Source organism: Protopterus annectens, chromosome 10.part0 (genome assembly GCF_019279795.1).
Source record: "Protopterus annectens isolate FY-2018-M chromosome 10.part0, PAN1.0, whole genome shotgun sequence".
Classification (NCBI taxonomy): Eukaryota; Metazoa; Chordata; order Ceratodontiformes; family Protopteridae; genus Protopterus; species Protopterus annectens.
In genome coordinates this window covers 1,283,953,363-1,283,973,146 of record NC_056744.1, presented here as the reverse complement: position 1 = coordinate 1,283,973,146, position 19,784 = coordinate 1,283,953,363, and positions in this window count along the sequence as shown.

Sequence of the window (19,784 nt, the reverse complement as noted above, 5' to 3'; positions counted from 1 at the left end):
TCCCATACTTGTACATCCATTGACATGACAGTATGGCCTTATCTTGCTGTGGTGATACCTCACAGCTGTACAGATTCACACAGGTTACCCAAAGGCAGGGGTCATAAGTCAGGACATTACCCTTATTGTGGTGTATGGGAAGGTTTGTAGCCATCAATTTTTGTGTTTGCAGCCAGGGATAGTATCTGCACATGGCTGTGTGTCGGACCTTGCACATTCCATGCTGCCCATCCTCCCACCCACCCCCTATTATTCTATCCTTTTCCATACATTGTGCATACATTCTCTGATACTTTCCCTAAAGTTATCACCTCATCACAGCTGTGTTTTGGTATTGGTCCACAGTTTATGCAGTGGGACATGGTAGACATGTTTCTGTGGTTTGTCCACATGGCCTTGCATATGGCTTATGTGGAGTGTGTTATGTTGTTATTTGGGTGTCCATGACATAAAATACATTGGCAGTATTGGTGAGACACAGGCCTTTGGCAGAGACCTGTAGGCCATTTGGTGGTGATGCAGGCCAGCTGTAACAGGCTGTTGCATTCTGGCAGTCCTACAGTCCCAAACTGCCATACAGTATATTCCCCTGGGGTGACAGAGTAGGTATGCTAGGTGTTCATGCCAATACTTTCTTTCAGTATTGATCAGGTGGCAGGGTGGTACTTACAGCTAGGGACATACTTGCATGGGACACCTGCACTGCATGCTGCATTCTTTTGCTATTGCCATACACTGGTGGGGGTCATATTGTACCCATTCCCAACAGCAGGGATACGACCAGAGAGGTACCTGTGGGTGGTGTTTGGGTGAGCTGGGTGCATGTGTGCTATGGACACTACTTGCATCTGACAGATATGTATGGGGCATTCCAGTTATGCTGGCTTGAGCAGGGACATGAGCTGTTTCCCAATACATCAGTCCTATCACCTTTGTGATCTGCAAGTGTTCAGCCAAATGACATTGGTGTTCCCTACTACAGGCTCAGATAATGTGATGCATACCTGTATGTACAATTCCAGGGGTCTGTCCATTACACGGTTACACATTATATACTGTATGTCTGAGGTACTTTTCCATGTGTACTGCTTGTATATCTAGCCCAACAGTCATGCCATGTCTATCTTTCAGATGTTGACACATATTACCACCATACATTTGCAATGGCTTACTGCTAGCATGTGTTATACTGGGGGGAATTGTCTTTGGCACTGCAGTTGTGTCACCGGCAGTAGTGGGCAATGGCCACCAGGTCAAACCTCAACATGCATACATACTGACCACTCTCACACAATATGAAACACACACCAACCTAACACACACATACCTGCATATTGTACATGCTACAATCTATCTTGCTACCTTGGCCACCTCTAGTCATTTGTGCTCTACTGGTATTATACCTACACATACATGTTACTACATGTCTACATCAGATTGGGGGGGCATACCTGACGTTACTACATTTCTACATAGGATTGGGGGCACACCTGACTGTTACTATATGTCTACATGGGATTTGGGGGGGCACACCTGACTGTTACTACATTGCTACATAGGCTTGGGGGGCACACCTGACTATTTCTAACATTTCTACATAGAATTGGGGGGCACACTTGACTGTTTCTACATGTCTACATAGGATTGGGGGGGCACACCTGACTGTTTCTAACATTTCTACATAGGATTGGGGGGCACACCTGACTGTTTCTACATGTCTACATAGGATTGGGGGGGCACACCTAACTGTTTCTAACATTTCTACATAGGATTGGGGGCACACCTGACACTTGTACACATTTGCTATGACTGTACTGGTATGTTGGGTACTCCATTTCATTCTGTTTTCTAACCTATCATGCTGACTAGAGACATATCAGTGTACTGCAGGTGTTAGGTTTGATTGACCTACATATTAGTTTCTGCCTTACCTACTCTTCAGAACTAACATCCCACTGTCTGACCTGATGTAGTCTATCTGTGTAGGTCTGGGGGGATTACCCATATACATCATTCAGAGGCCTTAGCACAGCCTTTGTTTGTATTCAGCTACACCTGTCCTGCTGGCTAAGACTGTTGTTGGGTATGTGAACCTCCCTGACTGGCATATGTGTGTCACATGGACACATGTGGCCCACCACATTTCCTGCATTGGGTTTTGTCATCATGTGTAGTACTGGTTACTATGGTGACACCAGTATTTGTTACAGATCTCATGCTGCCACTATAGGTGTCTACTATCTGCTGGCATCCCATTCAGCCACCCATTTCCCTTGCATGTTCACATCCATACAATAGATACTGGTAACAACACATACTACTCCATTCAGCAATTGGTAAGGAGAGTGATGTACCTTGTGGGTGTGCCAGTACTGAGGATGGTGCTGGAGGGCTGCCTATGTCGGATGCACATAGTACGCTCTGTATACATTGGTTGAGCACAGGTAGTGTCATGTTTGGCATCCCTTTTACTGCATGTGTGAGTCAGAGAGAGGTGTCATTCCTTGGGTCCCTCCTGTGTCAGTGTATGTGCTATGCGTTGCCTCTTTGCCAAGGCCAGGGCATACTGAGCACACCTCCTTCTGCCTACTGGGGCAGGGTCAGGTTGTTCCTCCTCCAAGTCACTCTGTGCCTGTGCAGGCCTTGGCAATGGTGGGGGGCTGTGTGGCCCTGCCCCATGCTGTTCCTGCTGCAGCTTTTTCTGCAAGATCATATTGTGTAGCATGGCACATACAATGACAATTTGAGTACATGTAGCTGGGGAGTACTGCAAGGCTCCACCGGATGTGTCCAGGCACTGGAACCGTGACTTGAACATCCCAAACACATGCTCTATTACAGCTCTGGTCTGTGCATATGCCTCATTATGGAGTTCTTGTTCAGGTGAGTGTGCATTTCTGATGGGTGTCATCAGCCACGGCTCCAGTGCGTAACCAGCATCCCCCACTAAGTGACCAAAAGGTATGCCCCCATTGGCAAATCTCTGGTACAGCTGTGTCAGATGCCAGATGCGGGAATCGTGATAGCTTCCAGGGCAGCCAATACACACATTCATTATTATGCCCTGGGCATCGCACATGACCTGGCAGTTAGAGGGGAAGCCTTTGCAGTTGGTGTAGATCCTACCCCGCTCACCAGGTGGTGATTTTTTGCATATGTGCATGCAGTCTATAGCACCCACTACCTCAGGGTATTCTGCTATTTGGTGGAAGAGATGCATATTGCTGGCCAACGCCTCACAGGTGTTGGGGAAATATAAGTGCTCACCACTGGTGGAGTACCCTGGATGCTGATGCCTGTGAGACCCCCATGATATCCCCAGTTGGCATTTGGAAGGTACCCGTAGCAAGTATTCTTAGGCCTACACATACCTTAGTATCCACTGGGATGGGTTCCCCTCTGTTAGTTCTGTGTGTGAGGCGTGGCTGGCACAGCTCATTTTGCTGTAGGAGTTCCTTGTCCACCCTATAGCACTCCACTATCTCCAGCTCATGTAGCCGCTGTTAGGATACCCTGGGTCTGTACACTCTTCTCCTTCTCCTCACTGTGGGTTGGTTGACAGCATTCTCATCCTCACCACCCTCAGCCTCTTCCACATGTTGTTGTATGATAGGGATAGCAGCCCCTATCATTTTGTTGCTTTTGTTTGTTAACAATTCCCCACTTGTATACATCAGTGGTGTAGACTATGTGGAAAAAAACAGAGGGAAAGGTGTTTGCATAGTTTATTGCAGTGTTTTAAGCTGGTCTGCTGCCTGTGTAATTGGCTGATTCTGATACATTTCACCTGCCAGCTATGCTAGTTCTCCTTGATTACTTTCCTACTACTGTTTTCCCTTCCCATTGCCTTCCTGTTTAATCCCAGGGGAGCGACACGCAAACACAGTGCTCAAATGTGCACAAAGCTGCTATTTCCAGGTTTACATTTCTTTTCCTTTAAAACCTGGTGCTCAGCACGCAAACCTGCTTAGGCAATGTAAAGAGTGCTATGCATCCTCAGACACACCCCCCTTGCTTAGCTCTCCTAGGCTAAGAGCAAACCCAAGCCACAGGGCTCCAATCTGCTTACAGTATGCCTGACACCCCCTCATGATGTCAGCTAACTCCTAGGCTTGCACCAAGCTATTCCTACTCTTACACTGTTGGGTGCTGACTAATATGCAGGGGAAATATGGGATTCTGTATCATTCCCCTCATTTGCATAGGATTGCCTGATGATGCATAGTTACAGGTCCCACAATAAGCCTCCCCCCTTAGTAACCACTATTAACTGGCTATGTTGTCTTCTGCCTGCCATTGAGTATAATGGCAAAATAGTGATTTTGGTTAGAATGCTTATTTTAGGCTTTTTTTTTTAATTTTTCGCCCGATCCCGTTTGCACTCCCCTGCCCTAAAAAAAATTAAAAGTTGCTTTTTTTATTTTTGCAACTGTTTTTCATGCCAGTGGCCATATATTTGACCATTGGCATGCTTTCCACTTAATATCAACCCTTTATTTGGAGCTGTCATGGCTCCGTTTTATAGTTTGCAGAAATGTACTCAGTTACTGGCCGAGTACATTTCTGCAGATTACACTAGTCCTGCACGGCTGGCTTCCAGCTTCATGGATTGCAAATTCACCTCATTTGCATGGATTTCACCTGAAAATGTGGTAATTTGCATACAGGGGCTGAGTCCATGCAGGACTAGTGCAGGAGCGCTCATGCACGTCCCAACAGCTTATTCCTGGATCACCCGGCAGACATATTGCCTGCTGGAGCTCCTGCACTAGTCCTACCCACCATGCAGGGCTTGCTGAAACAGGGAAAGATGAAGGTCAATTGTCAGAAATCAGGATCAGAGGTGAGTATCAGAAGTCTCAGTGAGTGAGCATCCCAGTGCCAGATGCCCCTTGTCAAAAGACCTCCAACTTCCTCCTTCTTTAGCTCTATGAAATTTATATATATTATTATATATATATATATATATATATATATATATTATATATATATATATATATATATATATATATATATATATATATATATATATATATATATATATATATATATATATATATATATATATATATATATATATATATATATATATATGCACACACACACACATACACACACAGTTGAGGTTGTGGGGTGCAGAGGGGCTTATACCCCCTGCAAAAAAGCACTTAAAGTGGATTCTTTTAGACTTTTGTTTTTGGTTAGGAATGCAGTTCACGGATTTCAGTCCTTGGCAAGTTGGAATTCTTCCACTCATAGTGGAAGTATAATACACTTAGTGCTGCTACACAAACAGCTATCAGGTTTAAAAGCCATTAGACATTTCACTCTTGTCAATTTGTTTTTCTTTATGGTAGCACAAACAGTACTGCATATTTCAAAGCTGTAAAACTGCTTCTGATACTGTTCTGTTGTAGCTACAGTGATTGCTGCAGTACAAGACCTGATCATAACACTGTGCTCACAGGTGTTTAACACTTGTTATTCACAGTTTAAGGCTATTATGATCAGGTCTTACACTGCAGCACTGTATAGCTGATTTAGCTTTCTAGCTATTTTAGATAATATTCAAAGCAGTCCAAGTACTACAAGCTATTACTTAACTAATTGTATGTGTAACAAGAGTACTTTCTGCATTACACACTGTGTTTTTTGTGCGCACGCGTGTGTGTGTGTGTGTGTGTGTGTGTGTGTGTGTGTGTGTGTGTGTGTGTGTGTGTGTGTGTGTGTGTGTGTGTGTGTGTGTGTGTGTGTGTGTGTGTGTGTGTGTGTGTGTGTGTGTGTGTGTGTGTGTGTGTGTGTGTGTGTGTGTGTGCATTTATTTATCCTTTGTTGGCCAGGTTATTCCCACTAGGCTGCTGGCATCTTTTCAGAGGAGACCCAAGATGGAATTTATGCTACTAGGTGAAATTTGGCAAGTACATTGGGGAACTTCCCCTACTCTTGGTAGTAGGGGGAGGCATGTATGTGTAACACAACAGTCTTGCTGTTCCTGTTCCAGACACTGAGGTGTCCTGGAGAAATAGGGAGAAAAAATGTCTGATTTGGCTTGTGCTGAAACTGGAATGAAAGCTGCTGATAATGTAGTTGAAATGGTAGAATTGCTACCAGAAGTTTTTTTCTGATGATGTGGGTACAGAAAAAACACTGACATTGGAGAAAAAGGAGATTGTGAAAGAAAAGGAGATTGTAGCTGAAACAGAGATGGATTCAGAGGAAAATTTTCAGAGGAGATTGTGTGAAGGAGAGATAGTTACCTCTGAAAAATGCATAATTACAATCGTACAATCGGGGGAGAGGGGTTGCGGGATAATTATTTTGAAGAAATGGTAAACCAAAGTGAGACAGAAAGTGGAGCAGCAATTTTATGGAGTGACATCATGGCTAAAATAGAAGAAGAAAAAGGAGAAGAATGCATTGTGCCAGAAAAAGTTCCAGAGACAAAAACTTATGCACAAACTGTTGGAAAAGAAACAAAGAAGAAAAAAGAAATAAAAGATGCAGTACATGTGAGCAGTTAAAAAAAAGAAAGTTTGACAAGTATGAGGTTTGGGACTTTTTCATAGCACCTCTGGGTGTCAAAGCAAAACAAGTAAGATAATTTATTTTAATTAATAAAGAGACTTTTTGTGACTTGATATTTGAGATTGGGCAGGCCATGGAAGATTATTTGGGTGTATATGAACAAAAGAAAAATATTTATCCATGGTCATGTTGTGCAAGCTTTTTACAGACAAACCAAAAATTACTAATGATCCAGTTTAGAACTGAAGTTGAATCGAAAGAACTGAAAGAACATTTGTTAACTATATATAAAGAAGTAATGGACACAACAAAAATATATGATGTAAGAGGACTATGGACTGGAGGATGGGAATGTGGAGTAATACTGAAAATGGAAAATAATAATGTTATGCATGTACCTAGTATTATTAATATTTATAGTTCTAGGGGTTTTGTGAATACAAGGGTCAACCAAAGACTTGTTATTTGTGTGGGAAAAAAATGATCATTTAATCAATGAATGTGGTAAAAAAGATGTTGTTTATGTGGTAAAACAGGGCATAATGCAAGAAAATGTGATTTAAAGTGCAAAATGTATGGTAATACTGGTCATTCATGACAGGAATGTGAAATGAATGTGCAAGAAAATGAAAATGAAGTTATGCAGGAGAAAGAGATAGAAGAATGTGTTTTACAAGAAAATGTACAAAAGATGTAACTGATGAAGTGGTTATACATGAAGTTAAAGAAAGTAACAAGGAAAATAAACAGAGGAGACAAGTGAGGAAGAAGCTGACTGGTGCACAGTAAGAAATAAAAATAATTCAGTAGGGAAAAGAGTTAAAGAAAGGAAAAGAAAATATAGAAATATAATGCTCAAAGAAAATAAGAAAGGAAAGGGATAAACATTTTATTGTACTAACGTTTTGTAATAGCTGAAAAGATTAGCTTTAAATGTGAACAGTATGAAAATTGTAAGAGGAGGATAGGTATAGTACAATGTTGTGCTGCAGTAGATGCACATATTATTGTTTTAGAAGATATTTTAGATGTTTTAGAAGAAAGAAAACAAATTGAAAACTTTGGAATGGTGCAGTAGTTTAGAACATGGGGAAAGAAACATGCTCGGGCATATGTATATTATGTCAAGAAAGCATTAAAATATTAGATGTAACCATAGTGGAACTAAGACGAATTAAGGTAATAGACTTGAGATGGAAAAATTTGTGCACAGAATTACAGCTTTATATGCATATGTAACAAATAAGAGAGAGAGAAATGATGTTTAAAAAATATTCTTGAATGTGTTTGTGTAAATATAGACATTATAATAGTGAATGATTTTAATTGCAATTTAAGAATAAATAAGAGCAATTGTGATGTTAAAAGGGTTAAAGAATTTATGAGAAGTGGAACGTTAGGTGTATGGTAGAATAACCAGTAGACCTACAAAAGGAATGACATTAGCACAGAAATTGATTATTTTTTTAATATCTGATAGTTTAAAAGTTAAAAAAGGAATTAAGAATCCAGGAGTTTCATATCATGTGGCTATATGGGTTAAAGTACAGGAACATGAAGAATATATAAGAATAGGAAAAGGAATAAAGAGAATTAATGAAAAGGAATTAGATTAGAAGAAAAAAAGAACTTATGGAATTATAGAAAAATTACATGAATATGAGAGTTTTATGAAAACTGGTCTGTTCAGTAGCTTAATTTGAAGAGAGGACCAGCACTACAAGAAAAGGACCAAGACCTTTATTCAAAAGTCATAAAACAGCCACAGACCAGATTAGGCCCAAAGCCTTTATCAATGTGCCCATAGACTATAAAGAAAAAATCTTTTATAGCATAATCTAATTAATTAACCAATCACCATAGCCCAGTTAAAGGCATTCATTCAAACCAGGTGAAAACAAGCCCCCTTGTCTCACTAACCATGCTTTTTCTTTCTAATTCAAAATATTTTTCCAACCTAATTTAGAACTTCTATCCCCGCAAACCCTGTCAATAATAATGAACCTGAATTGGGCAGAGTGGTATTTTAAAGTGTGTTTGTATAATGCATTATTAGGATTTTTATTTCTAATACTGCTGAAGTGTTCAGACATCTGAAATTTAATAGGTCTAAATGTCTGCCCTATATAAAGGGCAGAGCAAGTACACATTACTAGGTAAATTACCCAAGCCATGTTACAATTACCAAAAACATTAAAATTAAATATACGTGGTGTATTTTTTGATGAAAACTCTTTGGTTTGAACTATGTGTTTACAAAATGAACACTGTCCGCAGGAAAAACAACCCACCACTTTGTCCCCTTCAATAGTAATTTGCTTAGGTGTTGAAACCGGTTGACTATGCTTATAGTGGTTGAAATAACCACCCATAGTTTTACCTTTCCTAAAAGAAAAATGACATCTATTTTCCAGGAATGTGTTAAGGTGTTCATCCGATAGCAAACTACCCCAAGGACTTTGCATGATATCTATACATAACCGTGTAATAAATCGGAAAGGATGACATGTTTGTTGATCATAACTCTTATATTTCAACAAGTTCACTCTATTCATTTGCTTGACCTGATTACTGGTTTGGGACAAACATGATATATTATATCCATGTTGTACAGACCTCTCAGTTAATTCCTCAATTGCTTAACAAAATCAGCATTACTGGAACAGATCCTACGAATCCTCATATACTGGGACTTCAGAATGTTATGAATTATGTGAGGTGGATGATAGCTGGTTGCATGCAAAAGGTTATTAGAATGGAAAGGCGTACGATAGAGTGTGGAGGATAGTGTACCATCCATTTGTTTGTTGACCAACACATCCAAAAATGAGATTGACTGGCTATCAAAATTTAAAGTGAATTGGATGCCCCATTTGTTTTCATTAAGATATTCAACAAATTCATACAAATATTGGGCATCAGATTTCCACACTAACCAACAGTCATCTAAAAACCTCCTCCAAATATCAATTTCTTACAAAAAAAAATATTATGACTGTTGTCATAAATAATCATTAGCTCCAATTACCCAATGAATAAGTCAGCATAAATGGGGCAAAAGAAGCCTCCATAGCAGTGCCCTTGAGCTGTACATAACAAGTGTCCTTAAATAAAACACATTCCTAGTGAGCACATGCTCCATTAAACAAATAAGAAATGTGTTGAATCCAGGACTGTATAAAGATGTTTTAGTTTCATAGTTTCATAGTATAGTACTAGGCTATCTGCCCTGGGGCATTTGTAAGCCTAGCCATAGTGATGTGGCTTTTGCCACCCCATGAAATGGTACAAAAATGTACAGAATAAATCTAGAATACTGTGCCTCTGTCTTGTAGTGACACAATGAAGGTCCCCTTATATAATAGAATTAGTTTACTGTGCCCCTGTCTAGCAGTGACACAGATGTGACCCCTGGGGTAAACTTTCGATCTCAAATGCCAAGAGGTCCAGCAAGACAAACAACGTTCTCAGTAGAAAAACCACTTTAATGTGAGGAGCAAAGCTTTCGGATAAAATCCTTTATCAATACTGAAAATACAAATGCAAATGCAGAGTATATATAGGTCTAAAAAAGTCATATGACCGGCAGCCAAGAAGTCACATGACCCAAACATTAAAAGAAAACATGTAGAAATAAATAAATATGCAAAGCTAAAAAATGCAACAGCATAATGCATACATGAAAACAAAAAACATTTAAAAAAGGAAGAATGTATATTTTTTAAAAAAGGAAGAATGTATATTTTTAAAAAAAGCAAAGTTTTAACCTAAAAATCACATGTACAATCTTATACATAAAGAAAATCTCATAATCTAGATCTACTCATTCTGACCAAAATAGGTTTAAGGCTGACAGTACTATTCAAACCAGGGGGTGAGTCACCCATCAATCTAATTATCCAGTTGTATTCTTTAATTTCTAATTTGTTATTGATATCACCACCTCTGGGTGAGGGTGAAACATGGTCTATAGCTTTAAATTTAAATACATGCTGTTCACCAAAACATAGCCTGTGTTTATATAAAGCATTAGTGTCCACACATCTTCGGATTTCAGACTTGTGTTCTGTGATCCTATCTTTAAGTTTACGTGTGGTTTTACCCACATAGAAAGAGTTGCATAATACACAGGTAGCAAGGTAAACCACGTGGGTGGTGACACAAGTAGCAGTTACATTGAACCTAAACAGCCTCTTACTGACTGGGTGTTCAAAGATACCTAAATGTTCATCATCAATGTCATCACAGCACGAGCATTTATAACATTTTCGTGTGCCCATAATGCTGGATGGATGTGTTGTGATATTTGTAGGAAAGAGTGTCCTCTGTTACAAAGATTTTCCTACAAATATCACAACACATCCATCCAGCATGTTGTTTAGGTTCAATGTAACTGCTACTTGTGTCACCACCCACGTGGTTTACCTTGCTACCTGTGTATTATGCAACTCTTTCTATGTGGGTAAAACCACAGAACTTAAAGATAGGATCACAGAACACAAGTCTGAAATCCGAAGATGTGTGGACACTAATGCTTTATATAAACACAGGCTATGTTTTGGTGAACAGCATGTATTTAAATTTAAAGCTATAGACCATGTTTCACCCTCACCCAGAGGTGGTGATATCAATAACAAATTAGAAATTAAAGAATACAACTGGATAATTAGATTGATGGGTGACTCCTGGTTTGAATAGTACTGTCAGCCTTAAACCTATTTTGTCAGAATGAGTAGATCTAGATTATGAGACCTCCTCTTTATGTATAAGATTTTACATGTGACTTTTAGGTTAAAACTTTGCTTTTAAAATATACATTCTTCCTTTTTTAAAAATATACATTCTTCCTTTTAAATGTTTTTGTTTTCATGTATGCATTATGCTGTTGCATTTTTAGCTTTGCATATTTATTTATTTCACATGTTTTCTTTAATGTTTGGGTCATGTGACTTCTGCCGGTCATATGACTTTTTAGACCTATATATACTCTGCATTTGCATTTGTATTTTCAGTATTGATAAAGGATTTTATCCGAAAGCTTTGCTCCTCACATTAAAGTGGTTTTTCTACTGAGAACGTTGTTTGTCTTGTAAACTTTCGATCTCCCATCTACTCATCAAGATTTCTCTTGAAGAGAGTCAGTGAGGGGCTCTGCCTAATATGAACTGGGATCCTGTTCAAAAGCATGGGAAGCCTCTGGGTTATGAATCTATCCCTCCAGCATGTCCTATTCATACTTGTGCCGAGGTTTAAGTCTTTAGCTCTCGTGGTCCTGATGGATTTGGATTTTTTGAGGTGGAGCATGTCCATCAGATCCTGATTGGACATGGCCTTGTACGTCAGGCAGAGATCACCTCTGAGCAGGCGGTATGCTACTGAATAGAGCTGAAGTTTCTTTAGTCTGGTGGAATAAGACATATGTTGGAGACCCTTGATCCTTTTGGTGAGGTACTTTTGTGGTCTCTCCAGCTGTTGCAAGTGCCGGGTGAGGTACATACCAAATGGGGCATTGTACTCAATCATGGGTCTGATGAGGGAGGAATATAGGGGTACAATGACATCCTTGGATCTGGATGTGAATCCCTTCATGATGAGGTGTGCAAGGTAGAATGTTTTTCTAACCACTTTGGCAACGTGGGTGTCAAATGAGAGGTCGCTGTCTACTTGAGTCCCTAGGTCTCTGATTACTTTTTCCGTACTCAGTGGGTTGCTGTCTATGTGATAATTTGTGGGTACTTTGTTTTTTCCAAAAGGGATGACTATACATTTTTTGGCATTTAGTTTAAGGCCGTGACTACGGCACCAGTTGTCCGTTTCAGTGAGGCCTTTTTGTAGGATGTGTGTGTCTGCTGGTGCATCGACTATGGTGCCTAGTTTGCAGTCATCTGCAAACTTTGTCAGCCACAGTCCTCCCATGTTTGCTTTAACATCTGAGAAATAAATTTCTTCTAGCCAATATTTTTTCTAGCCAATATTCAAGAGCACTTAAGCCAGCCCAATGGGAAATACTTGTATAGAAAGAAACCACATCTAGGGTTCACATTAACCAGCTATCATCCAACTGAGCATTAGAAATAACATTCAAAAACTCCACAGTATCTTTTATCTGAGCTCTAACTTGTACCAATAATGGTTGAAGATATCTAGTGAGGAATTCAGATAACAGTTCCGTAAGGGAACCATTACCTGCAACAATACATCTTCCAAGGGGCTGTGTGGCATGTTTATGAATTTTTGGAAGCAAATAAAGGTGTTGACGCAATGGATCTTTAACCTTTAAATGGAATGAGATTTTGTCACTAATAATACCCTCACTAATTGCCAAGTCTAAAAATGCATCAATCTCACTTTTGAACCTGGGTGTAGGATCGATAGACATTGTAGTATAAAATCTACCATATTTTAATTGTCTATCTGCCTCTGCTGTATACATAACGCAATCCATAACAACGATTGTACCCCCTTTGTCAGTATTCATAATTGCAATATTCTTATTCTGTCTCAAATTGTTTAAGGCCATAATTTCTAATTTGAACAGATTGTTAGAAAGAAACTGATTATCAGTATGAAAGCCAAAATGTAACTCTTTCAATACACATTTATAAAAATTAGAACCAAATGAGTGGTGCAGTTAGTGCTCCAAAAGAACTAAGTCATCAACAACAAGAGCACCAAAGCTGCGAGTCCTCAGAATAAGTTTAATAGAATAAATGTTGAGTGCTTTCATCAAAAAATTGACTTCTTCAGAAGGTTCTGAAGAAGTCAAATTTTTTTGATGAAAGCGCTCAACATTTATTCTATTAAACTTATTCTGAGGACTCAGAACTTTGGTGCTCTTACTGTTGGTTATATTTATAAAAATTGTCTTCATGTTTATTCATAGGGGGTACAAACGTGGATTTATGGAATGTAAAATCAGATGTTAAAGTTCCAGTAGTATAGTTCACATCATTGTCAAAAAATAATCTCAAATTCAATAACCTACAAAATGAGTTCAAATCCTGAACAAAAGTTTCCTCTGACACAAAATAGCCAGGTACAAAGTTTAATCCCTTATGTTAACAATTTCAATTCAGAGTCAGACAATGATATAGCTGAAACGTTGTCAACATTGTTAACATAATCTACTTGGGTTGAAGAAAATTCAGCAAAGTTTGCAGAAATGCGCCTGGATTTATGTTTACACCCCACCCCCTCTGTCTTGGTCTAAAGGGACTTTACTTATGTTCCAATTATGTCTAGAACAAACTTCTAGAAAAGAACAGCTTTTCTTTGAAGCTGGTGACATTTGTTGGAGTTCAGGTTTTGTATCAATATAAGATGATGAATCTTCACCCGAGAATAGACTTTCTCCTTTTCCTTTTTTGACTATTTATTTTAGTCTCTTTCTGGGAAAACTTAACAGTTTTAATTTCTTCAAAAGGCTTACCAGAACTGTAGTCTTTCTTATCCCTGTTGAAATAATGTATTTTCCTGTCTTTCAATTCACTGTCAAGAACTAATAGAGCACTACTTAGTTTTTGAAAACAGGTTTTATAAACAGGTTGGTCACTATATTTTTTCACCAACTCACATAGATTGGTGACTTCTGACATTTGGCTCTCAATCTTCCATTCATAAAAAGCATGTAAAGCTTTAACAAAATTCATTGCTGTATTTTGTTGTATGTCTGCCCAGGGTTTTAACAAAACATCATTGGCCTGTCCAACTAAGGGTTTTATTTTAACTTGAAGACCCCTAGGTAAAATCCCCTTCAGTATATAGGGTTTAAAAGCCTAGTATACCATACTGAAGATCTAAGGTTTTTCAGACTCCTAAATAATTTATCAAACAACTCAGTACATTCATTAACCTGCTGTGGTTCTTGATTTAAAGAACCTGATCTATTGGGGTTAATACCAAAACCCCCAATATCATCCTTATCCACAGAAAGACCTTCTAAAATGCTCAACAAATCCATCTTAGTAAGAATTAAAACCAAAAGCCTTAACTCTTATGTATAAGTTTTGAAAATAAACCAATATAGTAAATATACTGGTTTATATAACAAAAATAGTTAGCACTGTATACGAGCTTAAACAATAACCTTAGTGTGTGGTACACCCTCTACTATTATTGAACCTCTCATATGAAATATAAATGCTAATATTCTTCTTTCAGCTTTTCCTGGTTAGGGATCGCCACAGTGGATCACCTGTCCACTCATGACTGGCAGTGGAGTTTTACGGAGTCAAGTTGCCAGCCCGGCACCCAACCTTCCACAAAAGGCACACACACACACACACTCACACCTAGGGCCAATTTAGAGTGTTCAATCCACCTACACCATGTCTTTGGGATGTGGGAAGAAACCGGAGCACCTGGAGGAAACCCACATGACCACAGGGAGGACATGCAGACTCTGCACAGAAGGCACCCAAGCATCAAATCAGAGAACCTCTTGTTGTGAGGTGGCAATGCTAATATAACTGCTAATATTAAACTCAGTAATCCCAAATCCCAAATCTAAAGTTGATTTAGGACAATATTGACAGGCCCAATGTGTGACAATATTTACATAGCCTTTAGAACAAAAATAAAGGACATATTATGCATTATAAACATCTTCTCAAATACCAGGGTACAATCAGACAAATTCTGTTAGTAGAGTAATATGAGGTATAGTTCCAATTAAACCCCCTATAACTCAAAAATAGTATAAAAATTCTCCAACGAATCTTATACAATGTCTTTGGTTATCAGAAGATATAAAACAGAGTAAAAAAAAATTTTTAACCCTGTAGCAATTAAACAGTAACCCCTCAATATTACTAGATATGCAAAAGCCCAAAACTGCAAATGTTCCCAGTTTTATAATATTATGCACAAAAACAACATATTTACTAAGCTTCCAATATTCACCAGAAGAGATAACCCAACACACTTGAAATAAATGTGCAGAGTCATTGATAACACTTTTAATGTTCACAAACGTGAAAAAAAAACATTCGCCATCTTTACTGATGCGAAGCTATAATTGAACTCTGAAAAGGAATCGTAATTGAAGCTAAAGTTCGCGAGTTGCATCCAAAAACTCAGATTGAATAAACTGTCCCAAAATCCCTAAAAGTTCACCAGCAGACCTGGAAATAAACACATATAGTCATTAACCAAAACAGTCATAAAAGTGTGGGTACCTAATGGCAGTTCAACTGGTTTCAGTTATCAATTCTGACCACGTCACGTACTTGAAAGAGTTTATGACTTGTGTTCCTGAAGAGGACTTTTATTCTTGTGACGTGGTCAGAATTGATAACTGAAACCAGTTGAACTGCCATTAGGTACCCACACTTTTATGACTGTTTTGGTTTATGAACTTTTTTCCTGTGTGGGCACCGTGCTCTGTTTGCTGTGTGTGGCCTTTTTTTGCTTTGTTACATATAGTCATTAATGAATATCTAGTGTTCGCAAATGTGAAAAATCACATCCACCATCTTCCATAACACCAAACTGTGAATAAATCCCCAAAACAGATCATGACAGAAGCAATAGCTAACCAAACAGTCTCAAAGACACTAGTGAATTGTATTTTTAGAGTCAGGTTTATTTGCACAATCATGCAAAATGGGAAAAAATGCCAAAACCAAATGTTGTAAACCACCAACTTGTTAGATTCCCCGGTGAGTGCCAAGACACTAAACATGCATAAATGTCATCCCAACATATAAATTATCATAGCAATCCACCAAAAGTCAAATATAAATGGTGCCAGTAATCCCAAAAGCAAGCCGGTTTCTGAAAGAAAAAAGCTCTCTCGACAAGAGAGCCAATAGCAGAAGCCTTACTGTAGTTCTTGCGATCCACTGATGTATATTACATACACATAGATGCCATCCAAACCCGTGAGTTGTCCGTATGCTCCACCTACATGATAAGACCAAAGATACAATGCAGAATAATGTCAGTAATCCCAAATGGAAGCCCAGTGCTTGTATTTATACTGAAGCAAACTCTTCTTCATTGTATCTAATTCTAATAATCTTTTGATGCAACACAAACTAGGTATACCAAAAAAACTCCAGTTAAATCCACAAGGCACACTGGAACACACACCAAGAAATCTCCAAAGGAACTCCAGGCAAGAGCAGAACTGAAGTCAAACTTGTTAAGCAACAATTTATTTCCACAAAGCTTTTCGTTCAACTGATAGCCAAACTTCAGACAAACAGACCAAACAACACCACACCCATATATACATCTTCCTTTACAAACACATGTTAAACCTAATTGACATTTAAAGGGACTATTCCATAAATAAAAAGACTGCAAGTTGAAAATAAAAAACTTTTATACATGATCAATCAAATATTACCCACTAAATAAAAACCAACATCCTCAAATGCTGGACATGTAAAAATCCTACTTAGACTAATATAAAATAAACCTAATCCAGTAAAAAATCAAACAATCATGAAATGTTACCCCAACGTTCACATTTCAAGATTTATAAAAACATGCTGTTAATATAATGCTTGCTTAAATCTCATACGAACATGTAGACGAATGGAAATAAGTACACGCCAATGTACGTGCAACTACCATCAACACAAACATCAGATGGCCATTGCTCTATCTCAGCAGACTTCTTAATTTCAGTATGCACAAAAGAGAAACCTTGTCATTAAGACCCGGAGCTCAGTAAGAATTCAACCTCAGCTGCCAAATCAATTCCTGTCTCTCTAACAGTAACTGGTAAGGGTCCCCTTTTACATCTGATGTAATTTGCTTTAAAACCCTAAACACGAAAGAGTGAGTGGGATTCTCACTATGCCAGGGCATTCTCTAACCTAGCCTTCCTTATGCTGTATAAATGCTCATAGATCCTTTCTTTCAAGTTCCTGTCAGTCTATTGATGCATCATAAATCTTTTGATGCAACCAGCTGTCATCCACCTCACATCATTCATAACATTCTGAAGTCCCGGTATATGAGGATTCATAAGATCTGTTCCAGTAATGCTGATTTTGTTAAGCAAGATGAGGAATTAACTCAGAGGTTTGTACAACATGGATATAATATATCACGTTTGTCCCAAACCAGTAATCAGGTCAGGAAAATGAATAGAGGGGACTTGTTGAAATATAAGAGTCATGATCAACAAAAATGTCATCCTATCTGATTTTTTACCAGTTATGGTAGGAATACATGGTTATTTATGGATAACATACAAAATCATTGGGGTATTTTGCTATCAGACGAATGCCTTAACACATTCTTGGAAAATAGATGTTGCTTTTCTTTTAGAAAAGGTAAAACCATGGGTGGTTATTTCAACCAGTGTAGTCAACCAGTTTCAACACCTAAACAAATTACTGTTGAAGGGGACAAAGTGGTGGGTTGTTTTTCCTGTGGAAACTGTTCATTTTGTAAACACATAGTTCAAGCCAAAGAGTTTTCATCAAAAAATACACCACGTATATTTAATATTAATGCATTTGGTAATTGTAACATGGCTTGGGTAATTTACCTAGTAATGTGTACTTGCTCTGCATTTTATATAGGGCAGACATCTAAACCTATTAAATTTCAGATGTCTGAACACTTCAGCAGTATAAAAAACAAAAATCCTAATAATGCATTATACAAACACACTTTAAAACACCCCTCTGCCCAATTCAGGTTCATTATTATTGACAGGGTTTGGGGGGATAGAAGTTCTAAATTAAGTTGGAAAAATATTTTGAATAAGAAAGAAAAAGCATGGATAGTGAGACTAGGGGGCTTGTTTTCACCTGGATTGAATGAATGTCTTTAATTGGGCTATGGTGATTGGTTATTTAATTAGATTATGCTATAAAAGATTTTTTCTTTACAGCCTATGTGTACATTGATAAAGGCTTTGGGCCGAAACTGGTCTATGGCTGTTTTATGACTTTTGAATAAAGGTCTTGTTCCTTCTCTTGTAGTGCTGGTCCTTTTTTGCTCTTACTATTGGATTTTTGGACCTGTGCACTAGCCGTCTGTGCAAAGGTTTCTTTTGGTTGCCATGTTAATTTTGAAGAGAAACATAAAAAAAGTGTTTATATCATGTATAAGGAAGAAAAGAAGAAAAGAAAAAGAGAGATATAAGATATAAAGTCAAGACACATTCAAAGATTTAGAGAAGAAAACTTCCTTTTATGAAAAAGAAAGAGAAATGTATAAAATGAATCAAATTAAAATTAACAACTGATTATATAAACAAAAATATTGTTTACAAGGAAAGAAGGAAGAGGTAGCACCATATCTGAGTAAAATAATAAAAGAAGGAAAAAATAATAAGAGAATTAAAACATAAGGGAGGTAACCACATAAGACAGAAATAATGAATATACAAAATAAAGAAAGTGTGTTTTAATCATTTGTTAAAATAGAAGAAAACAGAGAACAAATTTCTAAAGTTGAGAAATTGAATAATGAAGATAACGAGTATTTAGAACAAAAAAATCATATGAAAGAATTGAATGAAATTCTAAAAGATATTAATATGAATTCTGCAACAGGACTGGATGGAACTGAATATGGTATGTATAAAGAAATGAAGAACTGGCAAAAATATTTTTATAGAAGTTATGAATGAATGGTTAGAAACTGGAATTAAAGAGAAAGAGATGTGTATAGCAGTTATAAAATTTATATTTAAAAAATTAAATAAAAAGGAGTTACAAATTGGAGATCTATAACAAATAATACAGATTATACATTTTCTATGAGAATAACAAAAAGGTTACAAAAATGGATATAATATATGATCAAAATGTATTTGGAAGAAAAAAAAAACTAAGTCAAGAGTTATTATGGATAATAAGATAAATAATTGATGATGTCATAAATAAAAAGGTAGAAGTGAAGGGTATGACAGGGTATATAAGTAATGCCTATGATAATATTCAACATAAATCATTATGGGGAATTTTGCTGGCATATAATGTAAACAAATTAATTGTAAATGGCTGGATTGGGGAAGAAATAAAAATAGAATGTGGAATAAAACAGAGCTACCCAGCTATTAGTGTAGCGGTAGATACAAAATGATGAAGGAAGTACAATTGCTATTAATGTATAATTATGCAGAACATATTATATTAATTGTTACAAATAAAGTATGGATGAAAGAAGTAAATGAAAAAAGCATAAATTTAAAAAAATTGGTTTAAGCATAAATAAAGAGAAATGTGAAGGATTTGGTTTTGAAAATATGATAGGAGGTATTGAGTTTGACGAGAAATATATAGATAGAT